Consider the following 17,402-nt stretch of genomic DNA (forward strand, 5'->3'; position numbering starts at 1 on the left):
CTTTATCAATCAATGCTTATGCAGAAGCACTTGTTAATTATAGTGAAAAAGATTTAGTTCTGTAACAAATATATCTTAATACATAGGACAAGATTAACAAGCCATTATATTTTGTGTCTTTACTTTTAATTTTTTTTCATTTGCCTGTCTTTATTCTGTTCCTCCCACTGACCATGCTTTCACGTCCCCTGTCTCCCTACCTCCTGCCTATCTGATTACCATTTCCTTAGTCTGTCTCCATCCCCGTGTCTGGAAGGAAGTGGTCCAGCACTGCTCATTTCTTTGGCAGTACCATTTTGTGAGTTTCAACAATTCCAAACTTTGGGAATTACTGTTAGCACTCGCTGTGCCTTGACTAACATTTAATATATTTGCATTTATGCTTTTCTGATGATTCAGATATCCTCAAATATAATTTGGACCCTACTTCACACATTTGTTACCATCCCATGTCCAGCAAATTTCTTGTTCCCTTAGTGGTATTTCTTGACTTCCAAAGCCCTAAGTAGGGCTTGTAGTTCTCAGGCCAAATTCAGGGAGTAACTGGCAGCACAAGCCAATTCTTCCTTCACAAATAACACTCCTCATTCCTTCATTTTTCTTTTAAGGAAGGTAAGTAGCAGTTTCTTTTCTTCCTCTTTCTTTCCTCCTTACCTCCCTCTGCCTCTCTCTCTTTCTTCCTTCCTCCCTTTCTTCCTTCCTTATTCAATAACCAAAGCATTACTCTGCAATGATCTACCTTCAAAGTTGAACCCCTGATACAGCAAAGCAAATCATCATGAGCCTTTCAGAAAATGATTCTCTCTTTTTCCATGTGTCTTTAATCCCACATTATCATCTTTGATTAAACAGCCACAGCCCTACGGACAAGGAGCCAATATACCAGAATGAAACTTTACTGCATGAGCAAGGGGTCAAGCCTAGGTCTGCATATTATTCAGTCATCATTTTAACAGGAATATTTTAGCTTATTTTCACTGCAAGGGACGCAAAAATCAGATGTAAAATAGTAAGAGCTGTGAATTGTACATTTTAACCAGATTCCTTATCATCTAGTAACTTTTGGGGGTAAAACTAGATAATTTAATAATTTCTACCATAACTAAACCTCTTTGTTCTTTTTCTTTCCTAATTTTCTCTTGAACAAACTTACTTGGGGACTTTCCTTGAAGTGAATCCCAACTCCTAATTTGTGGGTTTCCCTGAAACATCTTAGGAAACACAGTATCTTGTTGACAACCTAGAATTTCAAGACTTTCAAACTTTAACCTCGTATGATAATGCATCAAGGCATTCCTCTGTGTGTGTGTGTATGTGTGCCTGTGTAATGAAGGAGGAATGCCAGAGATGAAATATTAAAATTTTATGATTTTGCAACCAGCAAAAGTATTAAATATAGGAAAATATGAACTCTTTTTTAAATTATGGTAGTATCTTTGAAACCACATTAATAATCGTGAATTCAGTATTTTCCAAGATAACATTCTATAGGCAGAGTGATAAAAAATTGCATTTTTTTAAAGTTTTACTACCTAAGTCTTGAGAAAAGTTTAATATTAGCACATAGGTTGAGAAATCACAACTGACAGTGTGCCTCTAAGTCAGATCTGTCCCTCCCTGTGACATTACACCACAAAGACGTGTTTAGTTGTGGCTTTTTACACAGAAGTTAGTTACAGCTAGACCAGATCAGTGATACGACATATCCAGAAATAAAATTGATATATAAATGTAAATAAATTTTATTGAATTTATTAACACAGTAGCCCTTCATAACTGGGTTCAGAATAAGTATATATGTACATATTTAATAAAATAGTCTTAACATTTCAAAAGGCACAAGTTTTTCCTTAAATTTTGTTAACTGTGTAACTTAGGTGAAACATTTTCCATTGGCAAATTTCAAGTATTACACAAAAAAAGTTAATAACCTAAACCTTCTACCCTATTCTCATGTTCCTCCTCCAAGATAATAAATATCATAATTTTGTATGTTTGTTTGTTTGTTTTTACCATTACTACATCCAAAGAATTTAATATAGAATCAGGAAGATTATTTTAGTATCTGGGTCCAATCAGAATACAGAAATAACATAGTAGGTTAAATAGGGAACGGCTGATAGAAAAGCATTAACTGTAGTAACAGAGTTAAGTGTAAGATCTAAGGGAAGTCTATAAGATACTGTAGGACTAAGGAGAGTATCTTGAGAAAGACGAGCATGGAAGGGGTTCAGACCTTAGAGGAGAAGGTAGGTTCAGCCACCAGATAACAGAGAAACTCAGTAGTTCAGCTAAATCAGAACAGCTCTGAAGATTCTGGATAAACAAGAGGCAGCCCTCTGGGGTGCAGGTGAGGGGGCAGGCGATGAGGAACTGGTGACGTGGGCACTCTGTCGGAGCCCAGGTGCAGCGGGACCTGCAGAGGGAGCGGTAGCTCTGGGTGGACTCTCCGGACCCCTGGCTGCACGTGGGCTCACAGAAGGAGAAGCTGTTTGGGATGTGACTCTGCATCGCAGGTGCTGCGTGCAGACCATGTGAGGGACACGCTAGGAAGACTGCGGAAGTGACTGCCAGGGGATGCTGCAGGGTCACAGAGGGGTCGTGGCTGGCTGTCCTCACTCCCACTGCCGTTACCTTCTTCTTCCTGCTGTGTCCCTCCAGCTCACTCTGCTGAGAAATCTTAACATCATGCTCACTTTGAAGGGGAAATGCTTGAACAAATCCTGTTGTTTGTCATAGAACACATACAGAAGGGTTAATTCAAAGACAGACAAATAATTGAAAACAGTTCACACCCTTGGCTACTCAGATTCCATCTGTACTCTCCTACACGTTCAATCTCTTTTACAACAAGATACAACTTTCCTTTTTATAAGTGAAGTTCTCACTCTTCCCCCAAATGGGGAGATACACAATCCCGACAGTCCTTGTGTCCATCACAGGCTATTAATTATTATTAATTATTCTTCATATTTGGTCACATATTTGTCCCAAAGTCTTCTGTTACCTAAATTTAAATTAATTTATAATCATGTACTACCTCCAATGACTCTAATTATTTATTAGCTGCAATAAATTTGTTAACTTCCTTTAACTGGCATACGATTTTTTTCATCAACAAGAAGGGGAACGATGAAGAGAATGATTCACATACACACGTAGCAAGCACAAAGAACTTCAGCAAAGCTACCACAGTCCTCGTTTCTATAAATGGTCACAAGTCATAGTCAACTTCTATGGTAACTTTCATCTACCATCCCACACTTCCCTCGACCTCAGCCAGAACCTCAGCTGTTTCAGGTTTTTTTTTACTTGATAAGAGTGACCCAAACTTTCACTCCTGAAAGGGCTGATTCCTCAGTCATCCTGCCTAGAATCAGTTGATTCTGCTTCCCACTAACCTTCAGAGTGGGATGCAGAAACACTCAGTGGCTCCCTGGGGATCCTGTGAATTTCAGACCTAGTTCTCCTCATCCTTATTGTACAGAAGCAACCAGATTCACCTTTCAACCTTGGGAATCAAAATCCACTACTCGGTTGCCTTGTTTTTAGCCCACCCTCCTTTTTACTCTCTTGGATTTGGTAGCATCGGGAACCCAAAATGACCAGATGGAACTCTCATCTTCCAATTTGGTGAGGCCATCATATCCTTTGGTGGAAGCATTATACCCTTGCAGGCTAAAATCACCAATCCAGCAGAGCTCAAAGCTGCCAGGATGGGAAGCAAAGAATCTGCAAGGGACTGTTAGGTATAAGAGTGACAGGAGCCACTTCCACTTCCACTTCCACCCCTTGATTCTGTCTACTGGAAGAAAAGAAAAAAAGTCATGCCTTGCGATGGTCTCTGATTCAAAGTATAAACTCCGCTCTTTAAAGCAGAACCTCACCCTTTCGGGGTGTTATTTCCCAATCGACACTGTAACTAAGTCTTTAAGAAGTCATTTCATCTTTCAATTAGGCCGACAGCTTTGGGGCGATGAGGGACATGGTAAGGCCAGTTGATTCCAAGGCATGAGCTTGTGGCACTTCCTTTGCTGTGAAATATTTCTTGATCTGATGCAATGCTATGTGGAATGCCATGATGGCAGATCAGGTGTTCTGTGAATCCACAGACAGCTGTATGAGAAGAAATATTACAGGCAGGGAAGACAAATTCATATCCAAATTATAAGTCTATTCTAATGAGGACAAATCTCTGTCACTTCTATAATGGAAGAGGGCCAGTGTAATTAACCTGCCACTAGATGGCAGGGTGGTACCCAGGAATGGTGCCATATTGGGGACTCATGATCCCCCATATTGGCAGATTAGGCTACATAGATTAGTGGTAGCCAGGTCAGCCTTAGTGAGAGCAAGTTCACATTGGGTCTATGCACAGCTTACACTCCTACCATCTTGGCCACTTTGTTCATGGGTCTACTGAGCAAAAACTAGATTGGTTGGGGAAAGAAGCTGACTGATATCCACAGTCATTATTTTCTCTACTAATTATTAAAAGACTCCTCTATAGTGGATGTCCTTTGGTTAGTGTTCACATGAAACCAAAACGTTCTCACATTTTATGTCCATTCTTGGAGGTCCACCCACATACTTCTTCCCCAAGCATATTTGTTATCAATCTTCCAATTTTATTTCGTCAGCATCACTAACCATTGAACCAAACTATTAGCAAGTACCCCATAAATCAGTATGGATCTTCACGTTGGCCAGCTGTCATTTCACTAGTAGCTGACAACCAACGTACCCCATAAAATGGACCTCTGCCTCCTGGGAAGATTTTTCTTCATCACTGTCCTTCAGGATAACCCCTGAATGGGGCTGCATTCCCATGTTAATGAATTAAGTCTAAGCCAGTGTTACAGTCCCTCCTTTTTGGTCTAACACCTTTGGAATACAGTCCCACACATGTTTCCCAGTTTCTGCTGGTACATGTTAGCAAGGTCTTTTTATTTCTTCCTGGGTTACAGTGTCTAATTGTCACCCTGGAAGCATGTTGAGATTTGACCATAGCTATGAGTTACTTTTTTCTTTATTCAGTGTTCATTTCATTGCTGTAAACCTTTGACAATTTCCCAGAGGTCTGATAAAGTTGTGACAGTCTCTGCTCATTTTCCTGGTGTTTTTCCATCACTTTCATTGATGTCACTCTACCAGTGAGCTAGCTTTACTCTTTAAGATGTTCAAGTTATTCTCAATTACTCTCATTTGCCCCTTTAAGCCAACACATGTGTACTTTTGATCAATAATAGCTTACTTCCTGATTCTCAGTTTTCCTATCTGTATGACAGAACCACTTCTCTTTCAGGGTTTTGAGGATTAGAAGTTATATTTCTATGATACTTAGCACAATATTTGGCATGAAGACATTTAAGGGCTCCCTATTATATGGTAATATCAAGTCTCCTCCATAATTTGTACAGTTACTTTTCTTCCTGAGTCATTCAACACATGATTTACTTATCATTTCCTAGATGTCAGTCACCCTGCTAAGAAATGGGAGATATAAGAGGGAACAGCATATAACCCCTGCCTCAAAGTGGTCTGTAGCCCAATGACAAAAAGTCAAATAAGTATGTAGGCACCACATTCAGAAGAGAAGGGTAGAGCATTAGCAGGGAGCCCCATAGAAATACTTAGCAGTCTTGAAGATTAGAGAATCTTTTGCAGAAAAAGTAGCATTTGAAGTTATTAATCTATAGAAAGTGCACAGGCTATGTTTTCTAAAATGACCAGGAAGAACAGCAGATCTTAGCCAACTGAAGGTAAAAAAAGAGGGCACTCCAGGTATGGGAAATGTCATGAGCTAAGGCCCCCAAGCTGCCAAAGAGCATGAAATATTTGGGAAACTTCCAGAGGCTCTTTAGATTCATACTGAAGATTTTGAGACTGCAGAGAGGAGAGATTCCAATCACGTTTTAAGGAAGAAAACATAGTCATATTTTAAGTATTTGTTAGACATTTTAAAAGACCAACAATTAATTAATCCACAGAGAATATATTATCTAGTGTCAAATGTTAATATTATAGAGGCCACCTCTATTTACAATGCTACAAAACTAGAAATTATCTTTAGACGAATAGCTTTCAAATCTATTTGACAAAAACATTCTTTTATGTATAATTTTAGGTGTAAGGAGAAAATTAAAAGAAGAAATTGAAAATTCAAAGGAGAGTTAATAAAATATAAAGCATTTGGGACCTGATAAACAGAATGGGAGATATTTTTAAGATTAGAGTAGATTGAAATAAAATATATAATCGGATGTTAATAAGTCTAAAAATGGATTATTTTAGCAAATATGAACAACTAAACGCATCTAAAGAAGTGTTACATCTTGCATTTCTTGCACCAAATGCATCTAAAAAGACAAGCCACTGAATTTTGAAAATGAGCAAAGGGCTGTGATCGGAAATTTCACAGAAGAACTAGATATGACCAACAAATCCATGAAGAAATGATCAACCTCACTAGTCAAGTAAATGCAACATGAAGTGATACTACCATATTGTTTGTGTTTGGGATTAAAAGAAAAAAGAAAAATGTCTAGTGGAGCTCAGGATGTAAACCAATTCCAGAGCCAGGTGTCAATACTGTCCTCCAACACCCTTGGTTATTTCTTTGGTCAAAGTACGTTTCCCCCTGTGCGTACATTTTCCAAGTCTTCTTCAGCCCTGCATGAGTGGTCTCCTGGCAAGACAGCCCTCCAGCTTCTTAAACATGCTTACATCGGTCTAATTTATATATGGAGTCAAGCTCAGACTCTAATAGTAATTCCTTGTGATACAGTATCCATTTTTACTCTTCATGGATTAAATATTTGAATAAATATCTCATGAAGTCCTTCGATATTTATTTACAATGTGCCTATGATGTGTGATGTTCTTTCTCAGTGCATCTATATGATAAGCATGCATTATATACACATATTAATTATTGAAAAGCATACCTATAATGGTAGCCACATTCCAAGATGGTTTCCAGTAACTTGACTCTTGGTCTTCACACCCTTGTGTGGTCCTCTCCCACATGCAGCCAGGGCTGGTCATGTAATCAACAGAATATGGAGTAGGTGACAGTGTGTCCCTTCTGAGGCAAGGTCATAAGGAGCATTCTAACTTCCACTGTGGTCCCTTGGGTCATTTGGTCTGGGATAACCAGTCAGTAGGCTGTGAAGACACTCAGACAGCCCTTCTGGAAAGGCTCTCGTTATGAGTATGCTGGAGTGTCCTGCTCACAGGTAGCCCTTACCTGCCAGTCCCATGAATGGCTAATCCTCTAGCCAGTGAAGCCTTCAAGTGACTACAGGCTGTCAGCACCCTGCGAGAGACTCTGAGACAGAACCACTCGGCCAAACCATCCTTGAATTCCTGACCCAAGGAAACAGTAAGAGACATTCAATAATTACTGTTCTTTCAAACTAAAAAAAATTTGAGGTAGTTTGTTACATAACAATACATAACCAAAACATCTATGAGTGCTTATTTGCTTTGAATTTAGTGTCTATTTTGGGCACGTTTAGATGTGTCTGGTTTTCTGGTATGAAATGCAAAACATTCTATGTTCAAACAGTAGATGAAGTTCTTTGGCAAAGATTTATAAACTAGGAAGAAACTTTCACTTTAACAACTCGCTTCAGAAATAGATATGTAAATGGAGAAATAATTTGTCACTGAATCGTTCTTCTCTGCTTTGGACATTAATCATCATTCGGAAGTTAAATAAGATGTATGCATACAGATAGCAAGTGGCTGAGTCCTTTACATGAGTAAATATCAGCTTCCAGAAATTGTCATTATGCCAAGAATATTATGTCATTATGAAAGCCTGTCCAGGGTTTAGACAGGAGCATCCAAGTAACCATGATTATGATAATAAAGAAGATTCCACGTAACGAGCATTCTTATAAATGGAGTCACTGCTTTAAGACTGTTCTCAGGTTAGATATCCTCAGCTCTGCGGTGCTCTAAAAAGTCCAAAGCCACCTCATCTGGATTAACTTAAGTCCTGTTCTCCTCGGCTCTACAAAGTAAGATTTACACGATTTTTGTTTTTCCTCTATGTCTCTGCTACGTTCCCGTTTATGTGCTTAACTTCATCTTTTGTTTTTTCCACCGCCCAGACATTTTTCATATCTATCAAATAAAAACAATTAAAAGTGCAAAGAGGATTCCAGATGTTAACACAATACATATTCACAATTGCAGAAAATAGGGTGGTTCTGCTTGTACAATCTCTGGGCCAGAAACTGAACATATGATTCTCCCTTTGCACAAGAAAAGCTACTTAATTAAAATAAAATAAAAGGAACTTCAGAAAGTCACAGTAAGATCCAGGCAGTCTTCATCATATGAGGTCCCTTGTCTTTGGATACGACAGGCAGTTGTGGGGTTTGCTCGGGACTCCAGGTCGATAGGGTTTTGCTCGGGCCCACACTGGTGGTGAGGTGCTGAGCCCCCCGTCTCATGCTTCTCACGTGAAAAGCACCAACTGAACGCAAGGTGCTGACAGTTATGTCTCTAGCATTTGGCTTCAGTTCACTTTGTGCTTTCACATTTACTAGCTCATTGATTTCTGTCAAACAAACAGATAAGTTTTACTGTAGAACGGAAATTTGATCATGTGCAGAATTCTGTTTTATTGAGCTGTTTAATCTACTTGTCTAAACCACTTTAATATCCTCAGTAAATAAAATGGTTCACCATTCAATTGGCCGGCACAAGCCTTCTCCCAGACAGAAAGACTTAACTGCCTTTTGGCCTCAGTTTCAACTTTTGATTTCTTGTCCTACCTTCAGAGGCTACATCAGCTAAGTGGCCTGAAGCTCTCCTCCCTCTCTGCTCACACCCCTTCGCTTGTTACATTTGAAGAGATGCGGTTTAGGAGAACAGAGCCAACCACAGGAAGTGTGATCCTACTTATTCAAAGTTGTAAATCTCTAAAGGCACATGCAGGTTTTGCTTTTAAGAAAACTGGGAAATGCGTCTTCACTGCTGTGTTTTGCAGTAAGTTAAAGTGTGATTTTTCAGCCTCTATGGCTCAGATGAAGATGCTGTCCACACAGGAGAGTCCAGCCTGAGAAATAACTTCCGCATATGGCTGTAACTCTAGCCCTCGCTCCCATTCCCCACTCCCACCTCATGGGCCACCCCTCCTTCCCCACAACAGCCACTGCAGGGTGTGCGCTTTTATATTCCTTGAGTTTGCAACATATATGGTCGTGAATTTGAAAAGCAGGAAAAACGGCAAGAAAGGAGGAGGAAGGGAGGGAGCGGGAAGGAAGAAAAGATGGAAGGAAGGAAAAGAAAGAAAGAAAAGAACAGAAAGAACAGAAAGAGAAGAAAAGGAAAGAAAAAGATTGATTATGGTGAGTTTCCATTTTGTTCCCTTGATGGAATGTATTTAATTGTTTTCCCCAAGATATCTGCAAGATATGAATGGTAACAGGATGTTTATACCACAGATAAGATTGGACTGAAATCCTAATTCACTCTGGGAGCTAATAAAAGTAAAGATTTGAATTTAAGTATCACTTTCTCCTAGAAGCACACGAACAAGGAAGCAGGGGTCGAAAGGGCAGCAACAGTGTTGTAAGCACTTTATCTGAAACATAAACATCACTGGAGTGCATTTTGGACCAAATTACCTCTCTCAGATCTGGGATGTTAGCATTCCTTCCCTACTTAAGCATGCCAATTTTACTGTGGCTTTGAGGAGGGTTGATCAGGAGACTTGGTTGGACACTTGAGAAAAGGATCTTACCTCAAGGACTAATATAACTCAAGCAATTAAAAGGCATCCCACTGAGGATAACCTCATAAAACCCCAGATCCCTGGAACAGAGTCCTTACCATAAATATCACAGGCAAAGGGAGCATGTATCACTCCCTTCCAGAAGATAATGCAGTCACCCTTTCACAGTTACACAGTAAACACAGTCAGTGGACCCAGAAACACAAAGCTTGAAAGACTGGATAATATATAATATATTATATTACAATAAAAAAGTTTCTGGGAGTATTTTATTCCTGGACAAGAAAAATAAACAAATACTGTCTATGATTTCAATACAATATCTGCATCTCCATTTTTTTCAATGGGTTTCGCTGTCTTCAGATCAACCATAAAACATTGTGATGAAACACTAACACTTTGGGTGTGGAGACCTTTCCCTTTCAACATGAAGTTGATGATCACTATTCACAAGAGCCAAAAGGTGGAAAACCCAAAGGGCCATAAGCAGATGAATGGATAAACAAGATACACCATACACACACTACGTAATATTGTTCAGTCTTTGAAAGGAAAGAACTTCTGGTACATGCTATAAGGTGGATGAACCTTCAAGACATTATGCTAAGTGAAGTAAGACAGTCACTAAAAATGCCTCTCATATTAGGTACTGAGAGTACTCAGATTCATGGAGGGGAAAGTGGAAAGTGGAATGGTGGTTGTCAGCGACTGAGGGTGGGGAGAACCTGGGAGTTGTTGTTTAATGGGAACAGAGTTTCAGTTTTGCAAGATGCAAAGAGTTCTGGAGATGGATGGTGGTCACAACAGCATAATGTGAATATCCTTAATACCACTCAACTGTATACTTAAAAATGGTTGAGACGGTAAATTTTATGTTATGTATAGTTCACCACAATAAAAAAAATAAAATTATTTAAAGTGAAGTTTACTAGGAAATTTGATCTTTTTTCATTTATTTTGGAATCTCTCAATTTACTTTGCTCCAAAAAAAAAAGCTGTCCTGCCATTCACTTGAAAAATAGCCCAATACAGTAGTCTCCGTCCCTATACATTTCTTAGAATGTCCTTGACTGAGGAGGCAGTTAGGAGGTTATTACAAATTAAAAAGAAGAAAGTTAAAATGTTAATGATTCTACTTTTTATGTTGCACTGATGGATGTTCTCAGCACATAGTCTCGGCTCTGGGACTGATACACGTGCACCTGGAAGAAATCACTCAGTTGCTAACCCTGCAAACTTACTAATGAATGAGGAGCCATGGACTGCTTTAAAACCCAAACTTTGCAAAGCTGCAAATTGGTTTGGAGTGTTGCTTCCAAAAGTATCAGCCAAAAAGTAGCTCAGCCAGTCTGTTTCTTTGCTCATTTGGTCTGTTACTTACCCAGTCTAGAAATGCTTCCTGCTGGAACTCTTCCTCCTGGATGAGTACCTTTGGTTAACCAGGCATTTTACTTGCTATAAAATATGGAAGTTCTAGGAAAGATGAGAGCAAACAAATACATGAGGATTTGGCTGAGGGAGGATACAAATTCCCAGGAATAAAAACATAATTGAAAATTAAAAATATGCTGCACTTCATATGAGTAAAGTTGGGAGCATTCAAGATTTTCAAATAGTGTCACTTCCATTGCCTTTGAATTGTCTTCAAGTAATCTTCCCATTTTCACTTCACTTACTTCTCCGTGCTTCCTAAAGACACTTGTTTGGTGAGAGTCACATTTACACTGCTTCAACAGTGAGGGGCTTGGGAATGCAGTAAATAAATGTAGCCCATTGCCACCATCATTTGATTTTGTGTAAAGACCCATTCATATGTTGAATGCTTGCAAAGATTTGGCAATATAATCATATTTGCACTGAAACAAGAATCTAGACCTTTACTCTCAGACTGACATCAGTTCTTCCTTCTTGCTTTCATTAGTCTAAAACCTTTCTCAACACAACGGCACAGTATCTCTTCTGTGGTTCCATTCTCCACCTGAGGTGGACAACTCAGCTGCTCAGTGCAGGACTGACTGCCTAATGTTCTTCCTCCCCAAGAGCAACAGAGATGAGACTCAGGGATGGGATGGGTAGGAAGGAGGATGTCACATATAGGATAATAACTTCTGGAATCTAACATCCTAGTTAAAAAATAACAATGATGCCTGCTCTGCTGGCCGGTCCTCCTACATCACAGAAGCAGCCGGTGACTCAACAAAGGGCTGGTTTTCTCAGCCACGGGGAAAACCAAGTCCCCTGGAGTAGTTTCCACCTTAATGAAAGAGATAAGCCAAATGCAAATGAAGAAGAGAATGGTTCCAAATAAAAAAATCAAGTTTAATGTGCGCCAAATACATAAGTAGGTGCAGAAGGCTTGTAGAGCCACGAGAACATACAACATCAAAGAGAAGAGTAAAGAAAATAATTTTAGACTCACTGTGTTTTAGACTTTCTTCCTTTTCTGTCTCTTATTTGATAAAGTTCATTTATTTGCATAGCTTAGTGCAGACAATGCAAATACACTTGAAAGAGTGGTTGGTGAACGGCAAATAAGAAAGCAAAACACAGTTGCTGCAAAAGGTTCATTATACAAGACACACAAAGAACCCTGCTAATGCTAAATTCATTTAGACAATTATTTGGAAATCCAAACTTCTTTGATCAGTTAAAAAACTTCAGCCTCGATTCTTATTACTAAAATTAAACAGAAACAGCTAAATATCCTTAACTAAAATTCAGAAAGAACAACCACTTCCTTCAAATACTTTAATTTCTTATAATATTTTTCACCTTTTTCCTATGACATTTCACCTTTTTCCTATGACTTTTTATAGCCAAAAATGTTTTTAAAGCCAATATTATAGCTATCCTTGAGCAGCTGACTCCTGTTCCTAAGTCTGGTTCACTTTGTCTTAAGTAACTATTGTTTTCCTTATTCTTACTAGTTTGAATGAAATCCTTTTCCTAATGTTTCAAAAGACTAAGCCATTGTGTACATTTATCACAGGGAACTAAGATAGATAATGCAAGTAGCCAGGAAAACTAAGAGGAAAAAGCTGGCAGGGACCAATGCAAAGTATTTAATTCACTGGTATAAATATCAGCTCTTTCCCATAAATGACTGGAGTGGTGTGGAGCAGTCCACAAATCTTGCTATTGCCCCAAACTCTACAGATAAGTGGACACAACCAGACAACCCCAAGCCCTTAGACATGAACATCAGCTTTTGAGGCATCAACTGATTCACCAGGGAACCCAACAGAGAGAGTAGATCCCTGGTGGAAAATACCAGGTTTCATTAAAACTCAATAAACTCAGTAAAAGGGTAAATTCCCAGTGATGGTATGCATAGATACACACACACACACGCACCAGAGACAGCCCTTTATATGAAATAAATGCTTGAAATAAGACCTTCTCAAATCTTGGGGAAGAATTTAATCTGCCAAAATCTACCATTTTTCTTATGTATAGAAGGTTATCTTTTTCGTGTGGATGATAATCCAAGATCAATCTTAATATATCATAAGGTGCTATAAAAATATTGCAGATTGCTCAATTACATAATAACAAGAACAACAAACACCAGGGTCCTGACACTCACCCTCAGTCTCCAGCCAGTAGTCTGTAATAATGGACAAAGGACTTCAACAGATATGTCTCCAAAGAATATATACACATGGCCAATTCACATATGAAAAGATACTTAACATCATTCACCATCAGGGAAATGCAAACTAAAACCACAATGAGAGACCACTTCACACCCACTAGGATGGCTCAAATAAAAAAGACAGACAGTAACAGTGTTGGCAAGGATGTAGAGAACTTGGAACCTTTATGCACTGCTGGTGAGAATGTGGAATGTTGCAGGCACTTTGGAAAATAGTTTTGGCAGTTCCTTAAAAGGGTAAAAGTAGACTTACCATATGACCCAGCATTTCCACTCCTGAGAGAAATGAAAATATTGACTTCACAGAAAACTTTTACACCAATGCTCACAGCAAAATTATTCATAATAGCCCAAAAGAGGAAATAATAAATGTCCATCAATGAATGAATGGATAAACAGGTTGTTATGTCCATTCAATCATATGGCTGAAGTACTGACATATGCTGCCACATAGGCAAATCTGAAAAACATGCTAAATGAAAGAAGCCTGCCACAAAAGATTGCATGTTGTGTGATTCTATTTATGTGAAATATCAGAATAGGCAAATCCATAGAGACAGGAAGTCAACTAGTATTTGCCAGGGCTGGGGTACGAGGGAATATGGAGCAATTGCTAAAGGATATTGGGTTTCTTTTGAGGGTGACTGAAGTGTTTTCAAATTGATTGTGGTGATGGTTAAACCATTAATATGTTAAATGTGCTAAAGACCATGGCACTGTAAGTTTCAAATGGATAAATTTTATAGTGTGTGAATTATATCTCAACCAATTTGTTAAAATGAAGCATAATTGTTTACTCACTAAATTGGTTAACCCATTGCTTGTCTTTTTTTTCAGTACTACTGAGGATTAGAACTTGCCTATAAATTAGGAAACCAAGAGCATTAAAAGGGAGGTGTGAACTTTAAGATTTGGAAAGCACTAACTTATACAAAAATACCATTGTTAATGGACTTGGGAGGAAGAAACTCAACAGGAAGAGATACCCAAACAAACAAACTGGAATTCAGCCAGTGCCCTCCTTCCTAATATACCGAGCTTAAACTACACTCTGCAACTGAGGTTCCTCTTCATACTTCCCTCTTAGGTACCACTATTATGTCTTCTAACTCAAACTGTAAGAATCAGAATCCCTAAGGACAATTTTTACAAATTACCTTGAAGTCGTATCTAGAGGTGTTTTCCTTCTCTCCATATACTGAGATTCTGAATCAGCTGTGTCAGTTCAAGGTTTCTCCCCTCCCTCTGATCTGGAATTAGACATAAAAGGATGGCAAACTGCTGAGCCCCTCTGAAATTACATTATAAATCGGCAGAGTTTGTTTTTTCTTTACTAGAAACATTTCATGAAAATGCAATTTACCTGTCTTAATAATGTGAGCAGAAATCAAAGAAGAGAACATTTTAACTTATAACAAAAGCCCCCATTTCCACTGTTACCGAGCATGTGGATCTGCTTTGTAACGTTACAGTTTCCACTTCACCGAAGAGGGAGGGATACAGGGAAAAGGTGCTTAGAAAACACCATGGGGGAAAACCCATTTTATAAAAACATTAGCCTCCCTGTAATCCAGAGGAATGCATGTAGTAGAATTTATTAAGACCACTTTGGAATGAAATGACATATTTTGGACATAAAGCACCTTATAATAGCAAATTTGACTGTGTATTGAAATTCATTATAACCTCAGCCCATTCTAGTTCAAGTTAATGAATTATCAAAAGAACTTCATGTATTTTGTGAAATTCCTATAGCATCAAAGATATATAACCTAAATGTCAGTATCAAGGAAAATTATTAGATGGGCCATAAGATCTTACTGAGGAAGATAACACAGTGGATTCTGGGGTTAGTACTGGAGATTTCTCTGAAAGATTTTAAAGCTGTATTATCACATTTTGCTCCACCAAACTGAAGTCCATTCCTTATTCTCCTTTAAGGTGAGAGCTCATGCAACCATATAGGGGTCCTCTTTCTCTCTCATTCTATTGAGTTTCTTTCTCTCAAGTCCATTGCCAATGGCATTTTTGTATAAGCTAGTGTTTTCCAAACCTTATAGTATATATGAATCCTTAGGGATCTTTTTAAAGTGCAGATTATGATTTAGCAGGTTTGGAATATGGCCTGAGACTCTGCATTTCCTATGTGTTTGTGGTGTGGCCATTGCCGGCAGTCCATAATCCACACTTTGAGTAGGAAGGGTTTAAGCCATATAGTTTCACACTAATTGTTTTTTAACTCTTCCTTGTGTATTAGTACATCCAACTAAGAGTTTCTTGAATACAGAAATGATTTGTTTTCCATTTTCTATTTACCTCCCAACTCCTAGCATAATGATCACTAATACTGTCAACCAAAATAGGAAGTTGTGAGTTGACTCGTCTAGAATCAGCCCGATATTTAAGCATCAGTCCTAGCAACCAGGACAGTTTACAGGTGAATTCATGGCAACAAGAAGATCATTTTTACTTACCGTGTCAGTGACATAATCTTAATTGGGTCATCTATCAGGTAAGTCTCTATGAACTGATGTCTTGGGGGCAAAAAAATTGAGTGAAGCAAAAAGACAGACTGAGATGACAAGAAACAGGTGACTGTCTACTGGTACCACTTAGAAATTTTGATGATGTAGCCAGGCTTGAAAGAAAGAAAAGACCATTTTCCAGAATGAAGAGGGAACCAGGGAAGTAAATAAGAGCTGATACAATGGAAATGCATTTGGGTATTAGAGCAGATGTGGGCCCTTGTAGGTGGGAGCAAAGGTTTACACACACCTGGTGACAGGCCAAGTGATCTCTGGCAGACACAGTGAGGCCCTGCCAAGGTCTCCCTTCAGGAAAAAGCACATTGTCCAGCTGTGAGGAGGAATGTCACTAGCTGACAGCCTTCAGGTGTTAGTTAATCACATCAGGCCCCCCTCAGTCTGATAGCTTCGGGGTTGCTGCAGCCAATGACTGAGTCTGCCCGTGGCTGGGGGGTCTGACCATTTCTAAACACCAATAGAGTCCTTTAATAGGCCATCTTTGTCCTGAAGCCCCCTGTCGCATTAGCAGACTTTATTAGATCTGTACTGAAGTCAGATCCTTCTCCCAACTGGCTTCCTCCCTTCTCAGTTCTCAAGTGTTATTCCCCAGTAAACTGTTTGCACTCCTAACTCCATCTCTGAATCTGCTTCCTATAGGACTCATCTGACAGGTGACTATCAGTACCTGAGAAGTGGAGACTTAAAACCACCTCCCTGAGGGGAATATCCCCCTTTAGTTGAGGTGTGGCCATTACTGATGGATTTATTCAGGCTCCTTTACACCCTCTTTCTGCCTGGAGGTTCTAAAAGCAAATCAAAACAAAATAAATCAGAAGCAGACACCAAAATCGACTACATTTCCCAGATTTCCATGCAGCAAGGGAGCTGGGGTCGCCGGTTCCACCAATAATCGCCTTCACCTGAGACTGGAAGGTGGAAAAGAGTTGGGCCCGTTCTTCAACCACTTTTGTTAGTAGCGCTGTGGAATTGTGAAATTTTCAGCTGTATCTGTCTAGTGCTTGTTCTTTAGCTTCCTGGGAGTAGAGAGGCACTGGGGATAGAAATAGGGGTACCCAGAGTAGCTTCATGACAGAACTGGTGGTGGTCTCCAGGGAAGGGTGACTTGGTTAGTCTGGGAGTCATTTCTAGAATCCACTTCTTCAATTCTTCCAACCTAATTTACTCTATTAAACCCTTTCCTGTACCTTACAATGAACCCTGATTGATATGCCAGAGAAACAAAACAAGGCAGGACCATAATGTTCCCCTGTGAGACATACAAAGCCTAAGTCAGCACCGTATTTTTATGTAGGAATCCCAAGTCAGAACGTTAACATTACAACACTTTCACAACCAGTAAAAATACCCATGGCCTAGCAAGGACAAAAATTATTCCACAGGGACCCCGCCACAACCCGTGGGAGATAGAAATTCCACAGTAAAAGCAAACTGTGCTTTAGCTAAAGGCAAC

At 39.2% G+C, this 17,402-nt stretch overlaps 1 long non-coding RNA gene across 3 annotated transcripts; it reads right to left on the reverse strand.

Annotated features, from left to right (window-relative positions):
• Positions 1–1,718: 1,718 nt before the first annotated feature.
• Positions 1,719–17,048, reverse strand: LOC140687392 (uncharacterized). 3 transcript variants are annotated; one of them, XR_012061645.1, is made up of 7 exons: positions 16,617–17,048; positions 15,881–16,044; positions 14,564–14,656; positions 11,133–11,224; positions 7,250–7,368; positions 6,948–7,039; positions 1,719–2,723 (listed from the first exon to the last, which is right to left on the reverse strand). It is a non-coding gene; the product is annotated as an uncharacterized lncRNA (long non-coding RNA). The 3 variants fall into 3 exon arrangements; XR_012061644.1 differs by lacking the exon at positions 16,617–17,048 and having other exon boundaries at positions 15,881–16,222; XR_012061646.1 differs by lacking the exons at positions 14,564–14,656; positions 15,881–16,044; positions 16,617–17,048 and adding an exon at positions 13,338–13,512.
• Between the last annotated feature and the right edge of the window lie 354 nt (positions 17,049–17,402).

This window comes from Vicugna pacos, chromosome 19, assembly GCF_048564905.1.
Source record: "Vicugna pacos chromosome 19, VicPac4, whole genome shotgun sequence".
NCBI lineage: Eukaryota > Metazoa > Chordata > Mammalia > Artiodactyla > Camelidae > Vicugna > Vicugna pacos.